The sequence below is a fragment of the Crocodylus siamensis genome, chromosome 1, assembly GCF_052110815.1.
Source record: "Crocodylus siamensis isolate JL-2025a chromosome 1, ASM5211081v1, whole genome shotgun sequence".
In the NCBI taxonomy this organism is placed as follows: domain Eukaryota; kingdom Metazoa; phylum Chordata; order Crocodylia; family Crocodylidae; genus Crocodylus; species Crocodylus siamensis.
Window position 1 is genome coordinate 312910149 of NC_143395.1, and position 21479 is coordinate 312931627.

A 21479-nucleotide genomic window follows, 5' to 3' on the forward strand; every position below is an offset into this window, starting at 1 on the left:
CGTATGTGGAATAGCAAAAGGAGATAACTAGAAGGGCGGGGCTTCATTTTCATGCACTTTGCACGTCTAGAACAATTTTGTTAAAATACTCTTAAGTTCTAGAATTAGGCCTTGGTTGAACACTATTAATCATGTTTGAAAATTAGTGGATAAGTAAGCTGCACTAAATGTGTTGAGGTTCAGGGCTAAACCTAACTTATACTGCAGCCTTCAGTAGAGGGATGAAAGAGTTTTGGCAAGGAAAGAGAAGAAGTATTAAAATGAGTCTCAAGGATGGTGACTGTAAGTAGAAGCATTATCTTATTGTTTTAAGAGCCCAACTGGGTGCTTTATATGTCATTCAGCCTACCTTAGAGAAAAAAGTGCTATGCAGGAAGAGCTCAGTTATTGTCTGTGTTACCAACCCTATGGTGGTAAGAGCTCAGTTACTGTTTATGTTACTGACTCCTTTCCAAATAACTGTAATACTACAGGGGGCACTTGGCAGTGGCTTGAATAATCTAAGAGACAATGGAGTGGTGATGTAGGGCCATGAGTAGACTACCAGTTGAATTGTGACAACAAAGAATGGACAAGGCAAAACAGCAGAAAAACAATTCCTCAGGGTGAAGCCCCTGTGTGAAGACTACAGAGGAAGAACTCCAGCACATAAACACTGTGTAGATACTGTGAACAGGGATGAACTTGACACCTTGAAGTGGAATCCAAAGCCCAGTTAGGCCCCTAGTCTTCATGTATAGAATATGGGGCAAGTTAGGAATCTCAGACTGAAAATCAATCAATACATTCACTGTAATATGTTAATCCAGTGTAAATGCCATCTGTGCGTTCTATATTTGTGTTGTTTGCCAGCTGTAAAACAATCACTGAGGTTACAAGCAAAGATCGGCTGCTAAACAACAGCAAGCCTTGGACCAAATCTCAGATGGGCAATTGATCAATAAATTAAAAAAACACACACTGACCAGGGATCTACCTGGAACTAAGGAACAGGAAATAAATATAATCTCTGTGTAAAATCTCAACCCTCTCTGGAGTTTAAACGCCTGAGTCATAACTGCAGTTTCCATCCACTTAGCATCCAGAGGCTAGAGTCTCCTCCAGGACTCTTATTCCTACAAATGTCATTTGAAAGAACTGAGCAAAATACAGTGTTCTTTTAAAACATTCCTACCTTGCAAATGATAATTTAATGGGTACATCTACACATGCTCTTAACTGTGCATTACACAAACATGGGGTGTAAAGTGTCAGTGTCTACAAGTATGCTGCTATTAGATTGCAGCAATCTAATTTTTGCTGCCATAAGATGGTACTGTCGAGGATGGTACTAATATCAGTGAAAACAACTGCAACTAAATGCATGTGTAAACACTGACTTGGGCATACTCTGCTTCCAGCCAGTCCAGAAAGCAGAGTGCCATCCCCCTGCCTGCTGCCTAACCCCAGGCATTGCACATTGTACCCCAGCCAGCCCCTCTGCTGCCTGATGCAGAGCCCAGGGCTGACCCCTGCCTCTGACCCCCACAGTCCCACTGCCTGCCTGAGCTGCTCTGCCGTAACTGAAACTGCTGCAGTCCTGGGAGCAACATCTGCATGTGCGCTCTGAGCCACAGTAGTTTGATCAACTACACATGCCACTAAGGCACTGTGATAAACTCTGGTGCAAACTCTTCCAGAGTTTATCACGTCACTTTAATGGCATGTAGATGCACAGTTATGCTCCCCCTTGTGCTTTCTCTTCCATGGTTCTTGCACTCCTTTCTGCAGGGTTTCAGCAAAAGAGTAAAAGAGTGCCATCTCCCATCTATAGCCTGGTCCTTATGTGTTTATACTGTCCCATTCTTTTAAAAGGTGAGAAATGTAAGTTTGAGTGCTGCTATCCTGGGGAAGTCCCGGTCTCCCACTTTTTGGGTGAATACTTTAATTAGTGGGTTATTATAGAAAAGGTGGACAGCACCATCTGTCTCTGTCCATTGGCAATATTTTCAAAATGAAGCAGCTGCAAGTATATTTTGTTAAGGAATCAGCCCTGTAGGTTGATGCTGATGCTACACTTAATTTCTGGATCCTAACAGGAGTTGGACAAGATGACCAGGAGCTCAGAGTTGGAACCTGTGAAATTTTCAGGTGAAAGTAGGGACCATCACTGAGTTTTTGGCATCTCTGGGTTTAGGTAGCTGTTGAATATAGGTCTTTTGGATTGGTATCCAGGTTGTAGCCATATTGGTCTAGAGGAAAAGGCAATCAGGACTCGCAGTAGAGATGATATCTTTTATTAGACCAACAAGATTTTTGCAAAAAAATTATCTTTAATTGCAAACTTTTGGGCACAAACGCCGTTCATTTTTACCCAGGAGAGCTTTTACAATTGTTTCTCCAGTGCTTGATGAAGGGTGTTTGTGTCCAAAAACTCACAATTAAAGAATTTTTTTGCAAAAATCCTGTTGGTTTAATAAAAGTTATCATCTCTACTATGAGTCCCGATGGCCTTTTGGATTGCAATTTTGGTCTTGGGTGCTTAAAATCTGATTAAGTCCTGTTCTTATTTTCTCACACTTTGAGGGAATTGGCCGTAAATGCTAGCTGCCTTTCTTTGCAGGTATAGAATTTTAAAAACTCTGGTCCTATTTTGTGCATGATTAACAACAGAGATGGTTTGATATTTGCTGAGAGGCAAAAATGAAACATCTTTTACTGTGTAGGTAGAACTTGAGGCTGAGTACTTTTTAATGAGGAATGGTTTTGTATGTGTTTCTGAAAATGTGTGTGTGCTGTGAGTCATGAATGCAGCTTTCTGCTGATATTTAATGCATTACAGTACAGAAGAACCTTATTTTGTAGAATGCCCATCTTAAAAGCTATAGCAAAGGATCCTGCAGTGTTGGGCAAAGAAACCTCACAGGGAGGAGAGCTTATGAATGCTATGCCGCACATGCTAAACTGAAGAATGGAGCTGTCACTGAATATGAAGGAAAAGCTAACAGAGAAATCTCATGAAGTATCAGATTGGCAGGCGGTGAGTTCCTAACCTGAACTGATAATTGTCAAGGGCAGGGGGAGGTGAAGGAGGGAAATAGGATGGCAGGGGAGAAAAGAAACTTCTAATTACTTTGTGATTTGGTTTAATTTAAATCAGAGTCTAATTTGTTGTCACAACAGATTAAGAGTGGCTGCACAAACAAATATAATGAATTCAGGGTGTACCAAAGCCAAAGGCTAAACCTGGATTTATCATTGGCCTGTGCTTTTTTCAGATTTCTCCCTTGTGTGGGACTTTCTTTTCCCCAGAGAACTGCCTCCTTTAAAGTAAGCTAATAAGAAGTAAATACAATTGAAACAAGCAACCTACATTGAGGATTTGTATTTGTTTGGCTATTTCAAAGTAATGCCATAAACAGCTGTACTTTATTCTGCTTAATTTATTTTTTTTTTCAATCTGAGCAAAAAGGAAAACTGTTCTCCACCATAACACTGATATGGACCTGATCTAGAATAGTCGTCTTATTAATATTGCACTAAACCTCAGGAAATGATGCCATAGGCCACATATTAGTGCCAAAATACATATGAAGTCAGTTTATTCTATTTATTAAGACCATACAAGGTCCTTGACCCCCTTACAGTGCACAAACATTGGGCCAGCTGGCTTACAGACATTCTGTTATACTAAATCTGCACACTTATATTTGTTAGCAACTTTTCATTTCATCATAGCAGAAGGAGAACCAGAATTATAGCAGTGGTTTATATAAGAATATTTAGGCTGCATGACTGGCTGGTTGAGGTTCATGGTGTGTCATATTCACATGTTCTGATGATAAAAAACCTGCTGCTTCTTTCAGGCAGATCAGTCATATTAAACTAAAAACCTGGAAATGATCAGACCAAGCATTAGTTCTTCAAACTCTTATCATTTTATAGCAGAGCAAACTTTACTTTGGCAGGAACTTGTCACTGGAAAACATCAACTGAGTGCAAAATCATTTAGGGATGAATTTTCAAAAGCTGCATGGGCACAAATCCCCTTATGTGGTGAAAGTAAGAAATAAGGGGATTTTAAAAAGGGATTAGCTGGGCTCATGAGCAGTACATTCATGCCAAAGGATGGAAGGGTGTAAAGGAGCTGGATCCCATATTGCCAGAGGCCATCCAAATATGTCATCTAAACAAACTCAGAATATTTAATACAAGAACGTCTTGGCTGTTTGCAAGGCCTAGAAAGCTTTTTACTGAAGTAGCAATTCAGGATAATTTAGCAGGATTCCATTTTTCTGAAACCTTTTGGTTCACCTTGACTCTATAAAAAGGTGTCATGATCCAAGAAAGATGATTCCTGGGTAAGTCCTGACCAAACACAGTATTATGCCATTTACATAGTTCCTCCTGAGGTAACTAGAGTGAACTTTCCTTTATGTGAGTTTGCCTCTTGAGTGTTATTTTGTGCTTCCAGTAGTTTACACTGAGACTGTAGCAGGGGAGAAATGGCTTGGCCTGTAAGGACGCATCTGAGAGAGAGAGAGAGAATTTATGACCTCCTCAAATAGCTTGACTAGTCTGCAGAAGACTGTTATATGGCCATGATCAAAATTATATCTGTAACCTATTACATCTTCTACAACATTGCACAAATGGAAGACAGCTCTGATTGATGAGTCTGACATTTGTAGATTCACCTTCAATAAACTGATGAGTAGTTAAGTGTTCAGGAGCCTTGACTGAACTGATGAGGCCTCCGATCCTTGGATGATCAGTCTTGCTGAAGAAAAATGTCTGACATTACTTGCAAATAAGTAAGCAACACACAAAAAGAAGTAAATATGACTGGCAATTAAACAAGAAAAGTAAATATATTAAGATATAAAGAATTGGCAAAATATAAAAAAAATAAAGCTGTATTTATGTATTATAAAACTATATAATACCTAGCTGTCCCTTTTCAATATCCATGGCTATGAGTCAGTACTATTGCACTCATTAAAGTCTTCATCTGCAGTCTCCATAGTCTTCATGTAGAATACCCTTGAGATATTCCACGTAGGTACAGATAATATTCCTTCACTGGTTCTCAGGTTATTGAGACATTATGGTCCACACAACTTAAATCATCATCTCACTAATCATCTAGAACCAAGGCCAAGATTTTCTTTTTTAAATTGATTTATACACACCAGTCACTTTTTAGTCAGAAGTGTGTGTCTTTCATTTCAAATTTTGACTAAATGTATATGTGCATTGGAAGTCATACATGTTTTACTATTGTTCTGTGCGCTCTAGTGCAAGGTCAAGAACAGGCTTGGACGTTGAAGAAAGTGCCACTATTTATACATCTACCATTCGATTGAGATGTGTGTGTTGAAGTATGAATCTTTTCTAAGCTCACTTGGACACTACTTGTAACTGCACCTACATCCTGGTGTGGGGGAAGAGGATGATGGGGGTCTACTTCCTTATATCTTAGGAGTTAAGGTACTACTCCAGAAAGTGGGAGACTTTAGTCCTAGGATCATACATCCAGAGAAAGGTTTAAACATATACTTCCTCCTTCCCAGGAAAGCATCCTAATTACTGTGCTAGTGAGTCTCAACTGGGGTCATGCTCAATATTAGCTGTTAGGTATGTAAAACCCTACATATGATTCATAAGATAAACCCAGAGATTTCAAAATGAAATCTAAAGTTTCAAAAAAATTCTGACCTGTTGTGATTTTTTTCTGAGTTATTTGCAACAGAATGCTGTCTTGTTTTTCCATAGTGGGGGGAAAAAAAAAACATTATGAAAAGTAAGAGCTGGCATTTTGTGAGTGGGCCAGTAAATTTGATAAGTTTGAGAACCCCTGTATTTTTGCTATAAACTGAATGTACCCTATGCTATGAATGGGATGCACTTACACTTCACGGCTGTCCTTCAAGTCTTAAACCCCTTTCCCCTGTCTGCTGTTTGGCCACTGAAAATAAGCTGAGGTGTGCCAAAAGGACAGACTCCTTGGCCCAAGGCCCCTTACCTCCACTTGTCTCACTCAGGCTTTGCCAGATCTTAGAAAGGAAGTTTTGCCAGTTTAAAAAATTAAGCCTTTTATCTGTCTATATTAGAAATTACAGATCACATCCTCTGGAGAAGAGGCCAGTCTGTTAAGTCGAATATCTGAAATCACAATTAGCACAGGATGCAAGTAAAGTATAAGAAATAGCAAAAATGTTAATTATGTAAATTATAGAAATCAGTAACTGTATTTTAAGATAGACAGAGATGAAACACAGACAGACAAACCTGCCTTAAGTACACAATCCTATTTGCTCATTTATATTCTTCCTATCCAGTTCTGGAGAATATGTAATATTACTGCTATAACTCCTTCTCTCAGGTGTGCATCTGAGTGACAAGTCGGGCATGATTCCTAATCCAATTAGATTTAGGAAATATCTATATCCTTTTAGCTATAAATATTACTAATCCCATATCAGAGACATTCAGTCTCTCATTTCTAATCAAAGAATATATGAGTAGAAGGCTATTTTTCTCACTAACATTTTTTCCCTTTGAAATGAAAATCATCATTCTCTGGGAGGGCCTTGGTTCATGTACCTTAGTTCATGTTTCAAGTGCCCATTTATGGAGGCCATTAAGCATAGCTATTTGAAACACAAATTTTCAGATGTGTGACTAGAATTGGCCAATCCCACCTATATTATAAAGAAATGTATTCGTATCACAAACTGTAGTTCATACAAATAAATATAACAATTAAGATTAAACACAACTTAATAATAGATACTGGTAGAGATAAAACACTATATTAGTAAATCTAATGCAGGAAAATATGCATAACATTCAGTGAGCATCCACAAAATAGTCCTACTTTAAAGGTGAGTTTGTGACACATCCCTCTTGTTGAAGCTAGCCCAATGGGGTGCATCCAGATGAGCATGCCCATGTGTTTCCCCTGGGATAAATAGCAGTGGCACTTAGTTGTACTGCTGGCACTGATTCCCAGTGAATGCTTATGCACATGTGCTCTGGCATGGAGCGAGTTGCCCCAGGTGGGTTGGGAAGGTTGGGGCCAGCACCTGGGCTGGCCCCAACACCATTATCTGGGGCTTCCTAGGACTCCAGAGGCAATCCAGCATGTAGAGTCTGGTTTCAGGCAGCACTCACTGCTACCATGTGCACTGTCTGGTTTTTTTTCAGGAGTGATATTTTATTGACACTGGGATCTCCCAGTGTCAAAAAAACCCACTGCACTGCAAATTAGTAGCAGTTCTGCATACCTCACATGCATGTTCTTCTGGATGCACCCATGAGGAGGCAGAAGAAAACCAACCAAGATGATGTCCAACTTAGGTCAGTAAGAACGGCAGTCCCCTATGAGGGAGGGATCCCTGACTACTAGTCCCAGTTGCCAAAGCTATTTATACATTTTATAAAATGACTACTTAAAATGGAAAAAGCAGTCCCAGATACCAGTACTTTGTAGCCCTATCAGTGAGGACTTCTCCGGGGATTTAACAGGACTTTAGGTTCTTCTCAGCAATACTCTTAATTCATGGTAGAAGTAACATAGGAATTAGGGGCTGTGGTGTGCTTCAGTGCACCCACTGAATCACTTCTGAGTATGCTTAGAAACCATCCTGTAGAAACCTGGAGAAGTATGCAGACTAATGAATTTCATGGGTCCTAGCACAAGGCCAATTTGAAGCTCTTTCTAGAATTAAGTGGCTAAGCCCTGTCTAAATTCCATTTAAGCATCCAAGAAAGCACTTTGAATCTTAAACTCTTACAGTAACTGGTAACTTGTTTCATCCTGAATAGCTTCCCATTTTGTTCTTAACACTCTGGGCACATCTACACGTGCATCGATGCACCTTTTTTACTATGCATTAAGTTTATTATTTCTAATATGAGGTACAGGCAGTCCTCAACTTCTGACATTTTGAGTAGCAATGATTAGCACTCACAACATTCATAAATTGACACCCTGTTTCATCTTTCTGACATCGGTTTTGACTTTACGATGCTTGATCCGATGCCACATCATGCCAGTGAACAAGTTTGGCAGTCAGGTTGGTCAGGCATGACTTGCCCTTGGTGAATGCATGCTGACCTGTTCCTAATCACCTGCTTCTCCTCCAAGTGCTTAGAAATGGATTATTTGAGGATCTGCTCCATGCTTTTTCCAGTAACTGAGGTGAGACTGACTGGTATGTAGTTTTCTGGATCCTAATTTTTTCCCTTTCTTAAATACGGGCACTATGTTTGCCCTTTTTCAGTTATCCTGGACTTCTGATCACCTTGGGTTTTCAAAGATGATAGCCAGTGGCTCTGCAATCACAACTGTGAACTCACTTAGCACCCTTGGGTGTATCCCATCTGGGCCCATAGACTTTTTCATGTCCAGTTTTTCTAAGTGGGTCCTAACCTGTTATTTCACCACTGAGGTCTGCTCTCCCCCTCCCCAAATTGTGCTGCTAGGTGTAGTAGCCTGGGAGTTGACCTTGCCTGTGAAGACTGAGGGGAAGAAAGCATTGAGCACTTTAGCCTTTTCTGCATCCTCTGTCACAAGGATGCCTTCCCCATTCAGAAAGGGACCCATACTTCCCTTGATCTTCCTTTTGCTACTGACATACTTGTAGAAACCCTTCTTGTTACTTGTAGAAACCCTTCTTGTTACCGTACACATCTCTTGCTAGCTGCAACTCCAATTGCACTTTGGCCTTCCTGACTTCATCCCTGCATACCCAAGCAATATTCTTCCCTAGTTCTTCTATATTCTTACCCAGTTATGTGTCCAAGTTTTGACTTCTTATAAGCTTCCTTTTTGTGATTTAATTCACTAGAGTTTCCTGCTAAGCCAAGCTGGTCTTCTGCCATACTTGCTAGTTTTCCTACACATCAGAATGGTTTGTTCCTGCACTCTCAGTAAGGCTTCTTTATAGTACAGTCAGCGCTCCTTGACTCCTCTCCCCCTCAAACCCCTGCCCATGAGGTCCTTGTGAGAATCTAAGTCTGCTTTTGTGAAGTCCAGGGTCCTTACTCTGCTGCTCTCCACCCTTCCTTTCCTCGGGATCCTGAATTCTATCATCTCATGGTCCCTGCTGCCCAAGTTGTCATCTACTACTATATTCCCCACTGATTCATCCCTGCTTGTGAGCAGCAAGTCAAGAAGAGAATGGGCTGTAGTTGGCCGCTCCAGCACTTGCACCAGGAAGCTGTCCCCAATATTCTCCCAAAACTTCCTGAATTGCCTGAACACTGCTGTATTGCCCTCCCAGCAGATGTCACGGTGATTTGAAGTCCCCCATAAGAATCAGGGCTTGTAATCAGGAAACTTCTAAGAGGTGTTTGAAGAAGGCCTCATCCACTACTTCCTTCTGGTTTCGTGGCCAATAGCAGACCCCCAGTACAACATCACCCAGATATTCAATAGTAACAAATACTATTGGCAAAAGATTAGTGAAATGATATTCTGAAATACAGCTATTTTAGGGGCTTAAAGTGTGGAAATGAATAGCAGGCAGGGATTTCTTTTATTACCCCTGTTTTGTGCATCCAGATACAATCATAGCCTAAAAAACCAATTGGTTTTGATTTTGTCAAATTATTTTAATAAGCCTATTTATTTGTATAATTCATTTAAGATGAAGTACATAGTTGAATTATTTGATACTTCATTATTTTCTATATAAAATAGAAGGAAAAACCTAAAATGAATGGAAGTGGTTACATAAAGACTCCATGATAATAAAATGATAAACCTCTACCTTATATTAAATAGCTGCCATACAGGGAAGTGAGTTCACCAACCCACATAGTAAAGGGATTAGATGATTGATTTAATTGTTTACATACACTAAGATTTTGGAACCCCCATTGGAATTTACAACCTACCTTTAAATCCTTTTGAATCATTGTCACTGCTGCCGGCTTTCATCTCATCCCCTAAATGGAATGTTAAAACAGGGAACATCAAGGGGGATTTTCCAATTCATTGTCGAAAAATAGGACTCAGCAATTTTCAAAGCCAACTACAGTAGAGCTGTTGTTTCTAACAATGCTTCCTAGATTTAAATTTTGAATATATACTTTGAATAAGGATTTTATGGAAGGGAGCTCAGGTTTAGAATAGTGCATTTTCCTTAAAGTTAGCTGCAGATGCTGTCTCGTTTCTTGGTAACTGAATGTTTTCTTGAGTCTATACACTTTTTATTGGGTAGCTGGAATGTTTCACAATAGCAGGGTGCTTTACTCACTCTTGATAATACACTCTCATACAGTAGAGTTTAAAAAGTGTCTTATGCTAACAATATTGTTCTTGCAAATGCCTTATTAAATTCCGTTTTTCTCATTCACACTAGTGTAAGGAATAGTCTATGGAGTTCATTGCTTCACTGCTGATTTATGCATACATAAACACAAGAACAATCAGACCTTTACTTTTAAAATTGCTCTTGTTGCAGTCAAGACTTTTTGCTCTTCAGTTACTTCTATAGTAATATCTTAATTTAATGTGTGCTGCTAATAATGAAAATTGCTGAAATGCCTGAACATACAAGTTAGTCCTGCTAAGTACTAGGAATCAGAGAAGATGCAATACCGTTCGTTTCCAATCCCTCTCTCCTCTCTCTCTCCTCTCTCTCTCTCTGCCTGTAATACTTGTATATCCTGTTTGAAAAATCACAATCTTTCACTCAGATCAGTGAGTTATTGTATGGAATAGGTCTGACCAGTGGGTTTATCCTATTTTGTCTTTCCCTCCCTGACACACAAGCATTTGTCTCTCCCTAAAAATATCCTTATATAACCTATAGCTGAAATATTAAACAGTAGCTTCTAAAGGTCCAACCACAGACACTGCTCAAGAAATATACAATCCTCTTTCTACCCACTGGAACTGTGCATATGCAGTTCTTTCCCCTCAGACATTGCTGGTTAAGGTGCAAAATTTCCAGACCTGTTCCTGAACCCTGGCTTCATGCATTTCTAAAATATGGGTTTGGTTTCAGTGAAGAACATAATACTGTGTCATTGTGAGATTCTTTATGAAAAACTAGTCGCTGTTTAAAAATATTTCCCTTAATAACAGCCCTAAAAAAAAGAAAATTGTCTTCCTGGCACTTAATCTGAAGTAGCCAAAGCTACAGATTATATAACAACATATTTATGAAGATCACCGCCCTTGCTATGAAGATATTACTACTACTATTACTACTACTATTAGTACTACTAATACTGCTGCATTTTCATTTTGGGCCCAGGATCTCATGACCAACCACCAGGGCCCAGGATCTCATTGTGTTAGGTGATACATGTACACAGAACACAGAGAAGTTCCTCATGTCAAAAAGCTCATAGTAAGAGGAAAGAACTGGGAGTCAGAGAGAATGATAATGGAAGCATCTACACATGCATTAACACAACTTTTCTAATGTGCATTAAATGTATTACTTCCAATATGAGATAATAATTTATTGTACATTAGGCTGCCCTAATGTACAGTAGCACAGTTGCACAGTTTTTACATGATGCTTTAGGCATGGTAGACTATTTTACTGTGCATTAGTTTAATGTCAGTTTTTTGTGATACTTTAATAAGCAGTAAAATAGTCTACTGCACATTACAGTGCACTTGTAGACATGCCTGATGAGTATGACAATATCCCTAGTACTGCACTAGCCTAACCATTATTTTTTCTGTTGCAAATAAAACTCTTTTGTGTAGGTATTAAGAGAAAAATGAATATGGATAGAATGGATGAAAAAATGCTAATGGGAAAGGACAAAATAACCATTCTCAGGCTGTCTGCACAGTAATATACTCTTTCCACCACTGATATCCTCAAACATCCAGTGCTGCTCTAAGCAGGATGCTTCATAAATCAGAGGCAGTGGAACCATGGTTGTGCTATGCTTCCATTAGGCATTAGCACTGATGAGTGATGTTGTTAGTTAGTCTCTTGGGATGTCATGTGGAAATGACTGCACTACTGATTTGGTAGGTAGCCCATGCATAATACCATAGCATGCTTAAAGGCAGCCCTGATAAACCTAATCCATGTACAGATGGCCACAGTAGGCTCCCTTAGGCTGTAAACAGGGGCACAAACAGACATTAGAGCTCTGCTCTAACTCATGGCACTTTACATAAAGTGTCACAAGTTAAAGTGCCTCCTCCAGGCCAATAGATGTTGGGTCAGTGGGGAGTGAGGGCTAGAGCCAGCCTGTATCAGACCAGGCCACCAGGTGGAGGCACTCCAGTAGCCTCCCAGGAGGCTTCCAAAATGTCATTCTCCCTAGCCCCTCCCCCCCAACTGTGGGGTTATCAGTGAGAAAGGGGCAGGTAGGAAGAAGTACTTGGCTGATGAATGGCCAGAGCTGAGTGGGAAGGTGGAAAACAGGCTGCCTTTACCACATACCCCCCAGATACCCCAGTAGGGATATTGGGGAGAACTGGGTTATGCCCCCAGGGTGAGAGGTCTCCATTGCTCATGCCCTCCCCCTCAGCTTTGGCCATTCAGTAACCAGGAGCAGCTAGCATAAAGCTGTGGGCTGCTGAATGGCCAGAACTGAGAGGGAGGAGGCAGAGAATGCCCCCCCCCCCCGCCACCGTCATGCCCCCCCTGGCTACCCTGGAGGGGGTATTGGGAGGAGCCAGGTTGGGCCTGTGAGGGGCGGAGGCTCTATTTCACCTCACCTCTCCCATCTCTGGCCATTTAGCAACTGGGAGTGGAGTGGGAATGGAGCCCCCTCACCTTGGGGGCCTAACCCAGATCCCCCCAACACACTAATGGGGGTAGCTGGAGAGGGGCATGAGGTGAAAGGGTCCCATTACCTGCCCCCCCTCCAGCTCTAGCCATTCAGAAGCCAAGTCCTCCCTCTCTTTTTCTCTGATAACCCAAGGGGCAGGGCTGTATAGCCATGCCCCCAATGTGATAAAACATAATTTTTTTTTAATCCTGAGGGGAATCCAAATTCCCTAAAGTGCTCTGCTTATAAGTGCCCTGATGTAATACTTGATTTAACCAGGGTTAACCAGGGTTAATTTTTCATGTGAATAGTCATTTTAAAAGCCCTCTGTGGTTGTACGTGTGTGTTATGGTTTGGCTGTAGGGCACTTTTGGGGCCAGATTGCTTGAAAAGTTCCACTTCCGTCTGTGCCCCTGATGTCCAATTTGAGGCAGTCCTGGTAATCCCAAGTTTTGGTCTGCTAAATTATTTTATTCAGCCCGTAAAACCCACATATCAGTGGTAATATACTTTGGCAGAATTTCAACACTGGGGCACTTCTATGGCAGGTCAAATCTCCATCAGCAGCAATGGTGGGGTGAAGTGACAGTGAATGGATTAGAAGCTGTAGCCCACCTCAGAGACAGCAATGTTATTTTGGCCCAGTGCTCCAAAAATGTTGCCAACTACTAGTCTAGAGGCAACTCTGCAGTAAGCTGACGTAACAGCATTTGTAATTTTGTCCTCTTTATTCTAGTAGCCCGTCATGTTTTAAATTCTTTCTACTCTCTCTCATTTTTGGTCTCAACATTATAACACTGTTTGTTCTAGTAAAGCTTGTTGTGATTTTCTGGGCTCCAGAATGTGGCAAAAATTTGGCATTATTGTGTTACGTTTCTGAAAGTTAATGCACATCTGTGTTTTTAAGTGCAAATATTATAGTCCCCTTCATTTCCTTCCTCATTTATAAATATTATTTCAGCATTGCTTCCTGTTACATAAATTGATAATCTGATTTGTAGGTTGCTGTCATTTCTATTAAGCTTCAATTGAAGTTTGAGGTCTGAAGAGGCATTCCTGCCACTCAGGCTGTTTTATGTGCTTATCAGAATGTAAGTCTTTTAAAGGAGTGAAGTTTGGCATTTTCCCCTTATTTATTCTGGCTCAGAAATGAGTCTATTCAAGGCACACTGATATATGGCAACAGTAAAAAAAATTTTAAAAGCCACTTTCTTCTAGCACTGAATAAGGGCAATATTAAAATAAGGTAAATGGTGTTACCTTCTATCTGATCTCGCTTTGTGTCGGTGTCTACTTGGTTTCACAGCTTCATGCTGAACCTTTGCCAACTTTCTTCCTGCCAGAGTTTTAAAGAATCCACACATATCTTCACGTGGTGTAAAAACAATCCTAAAATCAAAAATCATTTTAGATATGTGCTAATAAAAAAAAAATCAAAATTTCAAACATTCTATTCGCAGGGACTGCATTTTTTGTTACTTTTGTATTATCTTAATGTACATTTTATAAATTAAAAGTCCATATTTATTAAAATATTTAAAATCACTAGTTATGTTAAAGTTGTATAATGCTATCATACAAGCCCCCCTTAATATTATTCTAATAGTTCATACCATCCAGCTTTATTGCTATGCTACTTTTGTCCTCTTCATACCTGGGTAATAATTTCTAAATCTGTCTAGCAATATATATTTTTTTTATTGTTTTTAACGTAGACTAAATTTAGCAAAGTGCTAAATTATTAAACAACTTATTAATAGTATCTTCAATCTAGTGTTAAACGCTAGTGTCCTTTAACTTATTAGTCAAGATGAAATCCAGTTCATCTTACCTATGCTAGTAATTCTAATGAAATAAAAGAACTAGCTAAGCATTATCATTACTGAATAGATAGGTAAGGAAAACAATACTTGTCCTTACCTTGTTATTCATAGTTTAAAAAGCTTACACTTGACACAAACAATTGTGTTGCCTAGCAATTTTATTAAAAAGCTTTGAATAATACATAAATGTTTCTGTAGAACTTAGAAGCTCAGAAGGTTGTATTATGTTAACAGATGCATTGCAAATCTTTCCAGTTCAAAAACTATCTGATTACCAAATAGCTAGGCTGATATAATATGCATGTAGTCAGATTGAGTAATAGTCTTCCACATATGAAATAATGATAGTATTTTGCACTTCTGGAGAACTCTCCCTTTGTAGACCTCAAAGCACTTCACAACTATTAATAATTTAAATGCCGCTGTGCTTCAGGAGACCTTGTTACCCATTTCCACCACCTTTATACATGTCTGTTGCAATGCAGGTGCCCATATATGCAATCTAACACAACTTTCTCTTTTCATGTGATAGCACTGGTGGATCTTATTATCATAACTTGAATTCCTCTGTGGTTTATCTCATCACAGGATAATCTTGTTACAGATGATCTTGTTTACCGAATAGTTTCAGTCCAAGACAATCTCATTCATGACTAATCCTAAGGATTTGTCACGTTGGATCTAAAAATTGTGACTGAAAGCCAGTGAAATGGAGCCCATATATAGCAGCCTTCATTAGACTACTAATTGTGAATCATTCTTCAGGTCTTGGAGAGAAAACATAAAACTCCTTTTGGAAATAAACTATTGGAAATTGGCTTTGCTATTAGGATTATCACACTATCCTGTAAAAAGGAGGCAGGAAATTCCAAATTTAGAGTGAAAAACAATTGTTGGCTGTCAATACCATCGGAAGCAGCATGAATGTATTGTTGTTTATTCTGATTATCTTCTTAATTGAACAAACTCGTTTAAGTTAGTCTTTGCTATGGCTGCATTTTAAGATAGTTTTATTAAGATCACTTAACAGAAAATAATACCTGTTTTTTCCCGTATGAATTGCACACATTTAAAACCAAAAATTACTTCGGCTGATATACACAGCATAGAGACCACATGGCCATCAAAAGGATTCAAACTTTATAAAGGCTGCAGTGTTGACAGAGGTAATACAAATGAGATTAGGTGTGATGAATGATGCACAACCCTATGCAAAGGGACAGATTTAATAGATTGCAAATTGATCTCTTAATGCATTAAGCAAACCAAACACAACACATGATGGTGATGCAAAAATAGAGTCTTTTGCAGGCTAATTATTCAGCAGCAGGAAGAAACATTTAGTGAATTACAGGAAAAGAGGTTGCTTCAGTTCTGAGGCACCACAGCTAGGTCCCATCCATGGGAAAGTACACACACAAGGGCACACAGACTAGTGACTTCAGCAACAAAGGCTGTTATGAAAATAAACTATTTCTCTGTACTGTTGTGGAAATGATTTTGTGAGGATATTTGGACATAAGCAAATAGTGACCTCTCTTTATTCATAGTTTGTAAGATACATAATAGGATGTTTTAAAAGTTTATGCTGTTTAATACTTGCAAATATAACTGCCAGCAAAAAAAGAACTGAAAACAAAACTCTTTATGATGAGGAAATAGGAAACGGCACCTTTATAGAAACCTTAGAATAGACAGATTCGCAGTCAATATATATTTTTTCTGGCTGATAACTATGCTTCCTCACAAAAAAACATCTATTTGTAAAGCTTATTCATCAAGTTTTAAAAATCCATAAGAAATCAGAGACTAGTATGATAAAGAATCATAAGAAAGTAGGGCTGGAAGCAAACCCTCGAGGCCATCTAGTCAGAGCCCCAAGCAAAATTGCAATACCTGGGAAGGGGACAAGTAGCATATTGCAGAATGACAGGGAACACAGGACAGTGGAGCCAACCCAGAAACAAAAAGCAAAGCGGTATCTCCCAGACAGAGCACAGGACAGAAAGCAGAGCAGGCAGTCGGGTAGGGAAAGGGTATCAGAGTGGGTCTTAGAGGTGTGGGGGGTAATTTGTGGCACATCTGCCAAAAACATTTGCCTCCACTGAACTAAACCATCAAAGTCAAATGTCTAACCTGCTGGTAAGGCTAGACATTTGGGTATGAGGGTAAGCGTAGGCATTCAAGCCAGAAGCTAATGCACACTAACTTTTGAGCTGTACTCTAAGCATCCAAGGTTAGGTTGGGAGCAAACAGAACACACATTAGACCTTGATTGTGCTGGGGGAGGGGAGCTTGGAGCCTGCTTGCATGGCATGAGCCCAACAGGTAGGTGGGTCTTGCATGCCTCTCAGCGTGCCCTATGGGCTTCCTGAGCTGCTGAAAACTCCAAAGTAGAGCTGAGCAGCCAAGACACTCCTGATTGGCTGGGGTGGGGGCATCATGGTCTCCCACCTGGACCTCATGCAGCAGCAGCTTGTCATAGCATGTGTCCTCATGGACACAAGCCACCAGCTGACCATCCTGCACATGCCCACACAGTGTGTGCATCACAGCTACCTGGGTTCTGTGTGTGTTTATGAGTATCCTGGAAGCCTATATGCCCTCCCCCCCATCACTGTTGGTGGCCCTGGTCCCACACAGCAGCAGGCTGTCTCGATTTGTGAAGCTCTGACCAACTAGCTCCACACCCACATGGATCAGAAGCCTTTCCCAGTTGAGTAGGGCTGGAGGACTTTGAGTGCCCATGACCTGCCATGGGCTCCTTCCATAAGCTCCTCTAGCCCTACATCAGAGGCACCATTGCCCACAATCCAGGGTACCTGGGAATGATTCCCCTCCCCTACTCTCTCCACAGTCCTTCCAGGATCACACACCAGGGCTGTGGGGGAATGCACCCTAAGGAAGAAATGTGCCTCATTTTAATCAAATGTTAAAGCTGCCCAAATGGTAGTGTGTGTAGTAAACAAAAGCTGCAACATTTCCCTTTCTGGAACTTGGAATGATTTTCTCAGTTAGTAGAGTGAGGAAAGACCCTGGCTACACCAGACAATTATGATGTTGATGGGGGGGAGGAGGGGAGACAGTCAAGTGGGCTCAAACCTGGGAGCAGCAGGGGGAATGCCGTGCAAAAAACTGATGCCCCTTGGTTTAATTAAATATTGATGCTGATAAAATGTTTGTGTTCATAACAAAGAAAAATTGTAAAACTTGAACATGAGCCCAGATGGCTGCGTATCCTTGCAGAGGCTGTGCTACTCCCCTGCAGCAGTACCCAGGCCTGGAGTAGACTGGCTTAGCATGGTGGGCTGTTTGGTCACCCTCCCCACCCCCTGGTCCATTCAGAGTGCTACAGCACCACTCCACAACCAGCCTAGAACATTTCTGAGGCCCTTCACCTATACCAGTCACTGCTGGTGGCTAGGGGTTAGAGAGTTGGTTGTGGAAGGCAAATGGAGTCAATGCCGGTCCTGGCATTGGGTCTTGGTTAGCCTGGTCCCACTCCCCTCCCACTTTACTGCTCCCTGGGTCAAACCCCATTGGACATTCCTGGCTTCTTGGACCATGGGTCAGCAGCTCCCATACACCCTCCTGCCCCACAGAATTTCCAAATCACTGTGTGGTGGGGAATGTTTCCCTCATGATCACCATTTAGAGCAGGACTCTCCATGCTGGGGGAGTGTTGGCAGCAGCCTGCCCCACCACTCCTGTTTGGAAGGGCAATGATCTCCCTGTGGGAGGCAGGGCTGACAACTCAGGGGTGTCATGGCTGGATCTTGGACCTTAATAGCATGTTCCTGGGCCTAGACAGGTCATCCAAGTGATGTGGCAGCCTGGATGCAAGCAGTCTCCCATCTGCCCATTCCAACTACCCATGTTGAGGGTCCCCTTTGGTCCACCATTTGCCTATGCACATGTCTCCATCCAGCCAACCTGGATCCAGAATCTTGGCTCCGCAAATGGATCTCCCATGCCCAATTTCAGCCAGGGCTGGCATTGACTCCACTTGCCTTCCAGGGCCAATCTATATCATCTTCCTGGTCTAGTGACACCCATCCACCACATGGTCTGATGACCCAGTCTGCAGGATCGGCTGCAGGGAGATATCCTCCCCCACCTCCCCAGTTGCTAACTGGCCATGCCCACCAGATTCAGGAGGCACCAGTTGCCTGTGCTATCCCTAGCCGGGAGTAATCAGTTCCTATTATTCAGCATATGAGCCATCATTTACCTGTAAACAAACTTAGTGCTCCATTGTTAGTTCCCTACAAAAACCCCTTCCCAAGCTCAAGTTTCTGTCCTGGTGCTTACATCCAAAAGCTGCACCAGTTCCACTCCTTCTCTGCCTGGGGTACCTTCAGTGAGTGTGTTGGGGGCTCTGCCTGTCAACAAACACCTGGGAACCTTGGAGTGGTGAGATCCCAACTCTCTCCCTCTCTCTCTCTATCTCATTTTTGTTTAAGCCTACTTTCTAAACCTCAGACTTGAATCAGTCCTTCTCTCTCTTCTCTCACTTACTCCAGGCACAGCTTTCTAAACCTGACTTTTGCTGATCAGACTTGAGCTAGACTTCCCCAAATACCTAATTGAAACTGTAATATTTTAACTGTTTTGTTTGTTTTTTCCTTGTATGGCTGTTACTACTAGTATCATCATAAGTTTTACATAACTGGCAATGAAATAATTTTTATAGTCAAGCTGGTTGCTATACTCTCTAAACCTCATTTACTCTTCCTTAACCTATACCTTCCAAACCTGCTCTGTAGCAATGCTTCTTTTACCTAAGCCAAAAATCCCTGTAAAGCCTGAAGATCCTGTGGGGTCTGTTCATCAAGGGAGTTACTAGTAGGACACTTATGACAACAGATTGGGATGTGCTGAGTTTTGAGGCACACTAGGATATCAGCTAACACTGCTGACTGTCAGCCTACTCAGATGTACCCTGTTAGCATGTGTGTATGTGTGTCTAACATCAGTTATTATTGTCCTTCTGAAACAAGGGGGGTTGCTGAGTGGGCCCACGAGGGTGTCAGCTTGGAAGTGCTGAGTAACCCTCCCCACTCAGAGGTACCCTATTAAACTGTGTGTGTGTCTGACTGTGTTTTATTGATTGTCCTGCTGTGCTGAGATTGTCCTGCTGTGCTGACTGACCCAGCCAGCTCAGATATACTCTATTCATGTGCTCAGGTTGGGGCGTATGAGGGTATCAGCCTGGAAATGCTGAGTTACCTGGCCTGACTCAGATGTGCTCTGTTAACCTGTATATGTGTTTGATTGATTTGGTAGCTGGAGGAACCCAGCCTCATTGAAACTAAACCCTGCAAGGTAGTACCATTGGGGGTTAGAATGTGTAGAAGGGAGAGATACAGCTCCATATAAAAACACAAGTGACACAAGCAGCACATTGATAGTATTACAGCAACCTCAGAAACATAACTCTAATAAATAAGCGTACCCCAAAGGGACGGGCAATTCGGGACGTCATTCTCCCCTTGTACTCGGCCTTGGTGAGGCCGCAGCTGGAGTATTGCATCCAGTTTTGGGCTCCACAATTCAAAAAGGATGTGGAGAAGCTTGAGAGAGTCCAGAGGAGAGCCGCGCGCATGATCAGAGGTCAGGAAAACAGATCTTATGATGACAGGCTGAGAGCCATGGGGCTCTTTAGCCTGGAAAAGCATAGGCTCAGGGGTGATCTGATGGCCACCTATAAGTTTATCAGGGGTGACCACCAGGACCTGGGGGAACGTCTGTTCACCAGAGCGCCCCAAGGGATGACAAGGTCAAACGGTCACAAACTCCTGCAAGACCGTTTCAGCCTGGACATAAGGAAGAATTTCTTTACTGTCCGAGTCCCCAAGGTCTGGAACAGTCTGCCAGCGGAGGTGGTTCAAGCACCTACATTGAACACCTTCAAGAGTAAATTGGATGCTTCTCTTGCTGGGATCCTATGACCCCAGCTGACTTCCTGCCCTTTGGGCAGGGGGCTGGACTCGATGATCTCCCGAGGTCCCTTCCAGCCCTAATGTCTAATGTCTATGAAAACTGGTAACCGAGGATGCTTCAGAGCTTTGCTTCCTCCTCCTGTAGCTCTCTTGCCTTCTTTCTGAGGGATACCACTCACATCACTGCTCATATCAGAGGCACACCCCAATCTGGCTGACACTAGAAGGAATCTGAAAGCCACAGTCTACACAGCACCAAACCAGGACCTGGGTGGAAGCCTTGATGGTGTGTGGTCCTGTCCGGACAGACACCTCACAGGTGCAAGAAGAGGAAGAGCTGGAAGTGGCAGTGGCTTTGAGCATGCAGTGTCCTCCAGCCACCTCTCTAGGTATTTTAATCTTCTGCCTCTCATTTCCTGTCTTTCTTTCCAAGAAGACCTTTCCTACCAAACTCCTCTGTAGCTTAACTGTTTGTTGTTCTTTAGTGTTCCATTTTCCCTGCAACTCCTTTCATCTCAGCAAACTTGAAAAAAAATCTTAGAGGCTCCCTTAGTGGCAAACTCCCCTGGTCACTTAGAGTGTGCCTCCTTATATGCCTCTCCTGGGCCTGGAGTGGCTAGGCCCCTTTGTTAGGGCCTTTTGTCACTCCTGGGCTGCAATCAATTATCAATCAGCCCTCAGCTGCTCAGAGCATACACCCAGGCACACAACCCACCAAACAGCCCTCAGCAAGCCAAACAGACAGGCTCACTTACCTTCATAGTGCAGGATCTGGTGCCTGGTTCCTCTGGTTCCTCTTCCCCTTCCTCCTCCTGCTCCAAGCAAACTGCTTGCAAACTTCCCTGTTTGCTCTCCCTGCTTTCTACTGGTGATGCACTCCTCTGAAGTCAGGGAAGGCCTTATGCTGATGTCCTTTTGCTCAATGTGGGGGACCAGCTTAGAGATGGTGTGGCCTGCACCAGTCAGGACAGGC

At 41.9% G+C, this 21479-nt stretch overlaps 1 pseudogene; it reads right to left on the bottom strand.

Annotated features, from left to right (window-relative positions):
* Window positions 1-9317: 9317 nt before the first annotated feature.
* LOC149874771 (uncharacterized) overlaps window positions 9318-21479 on the bottom strand; it is a 34008-nt pseudogene continuing 21846 nt past the window's right edge.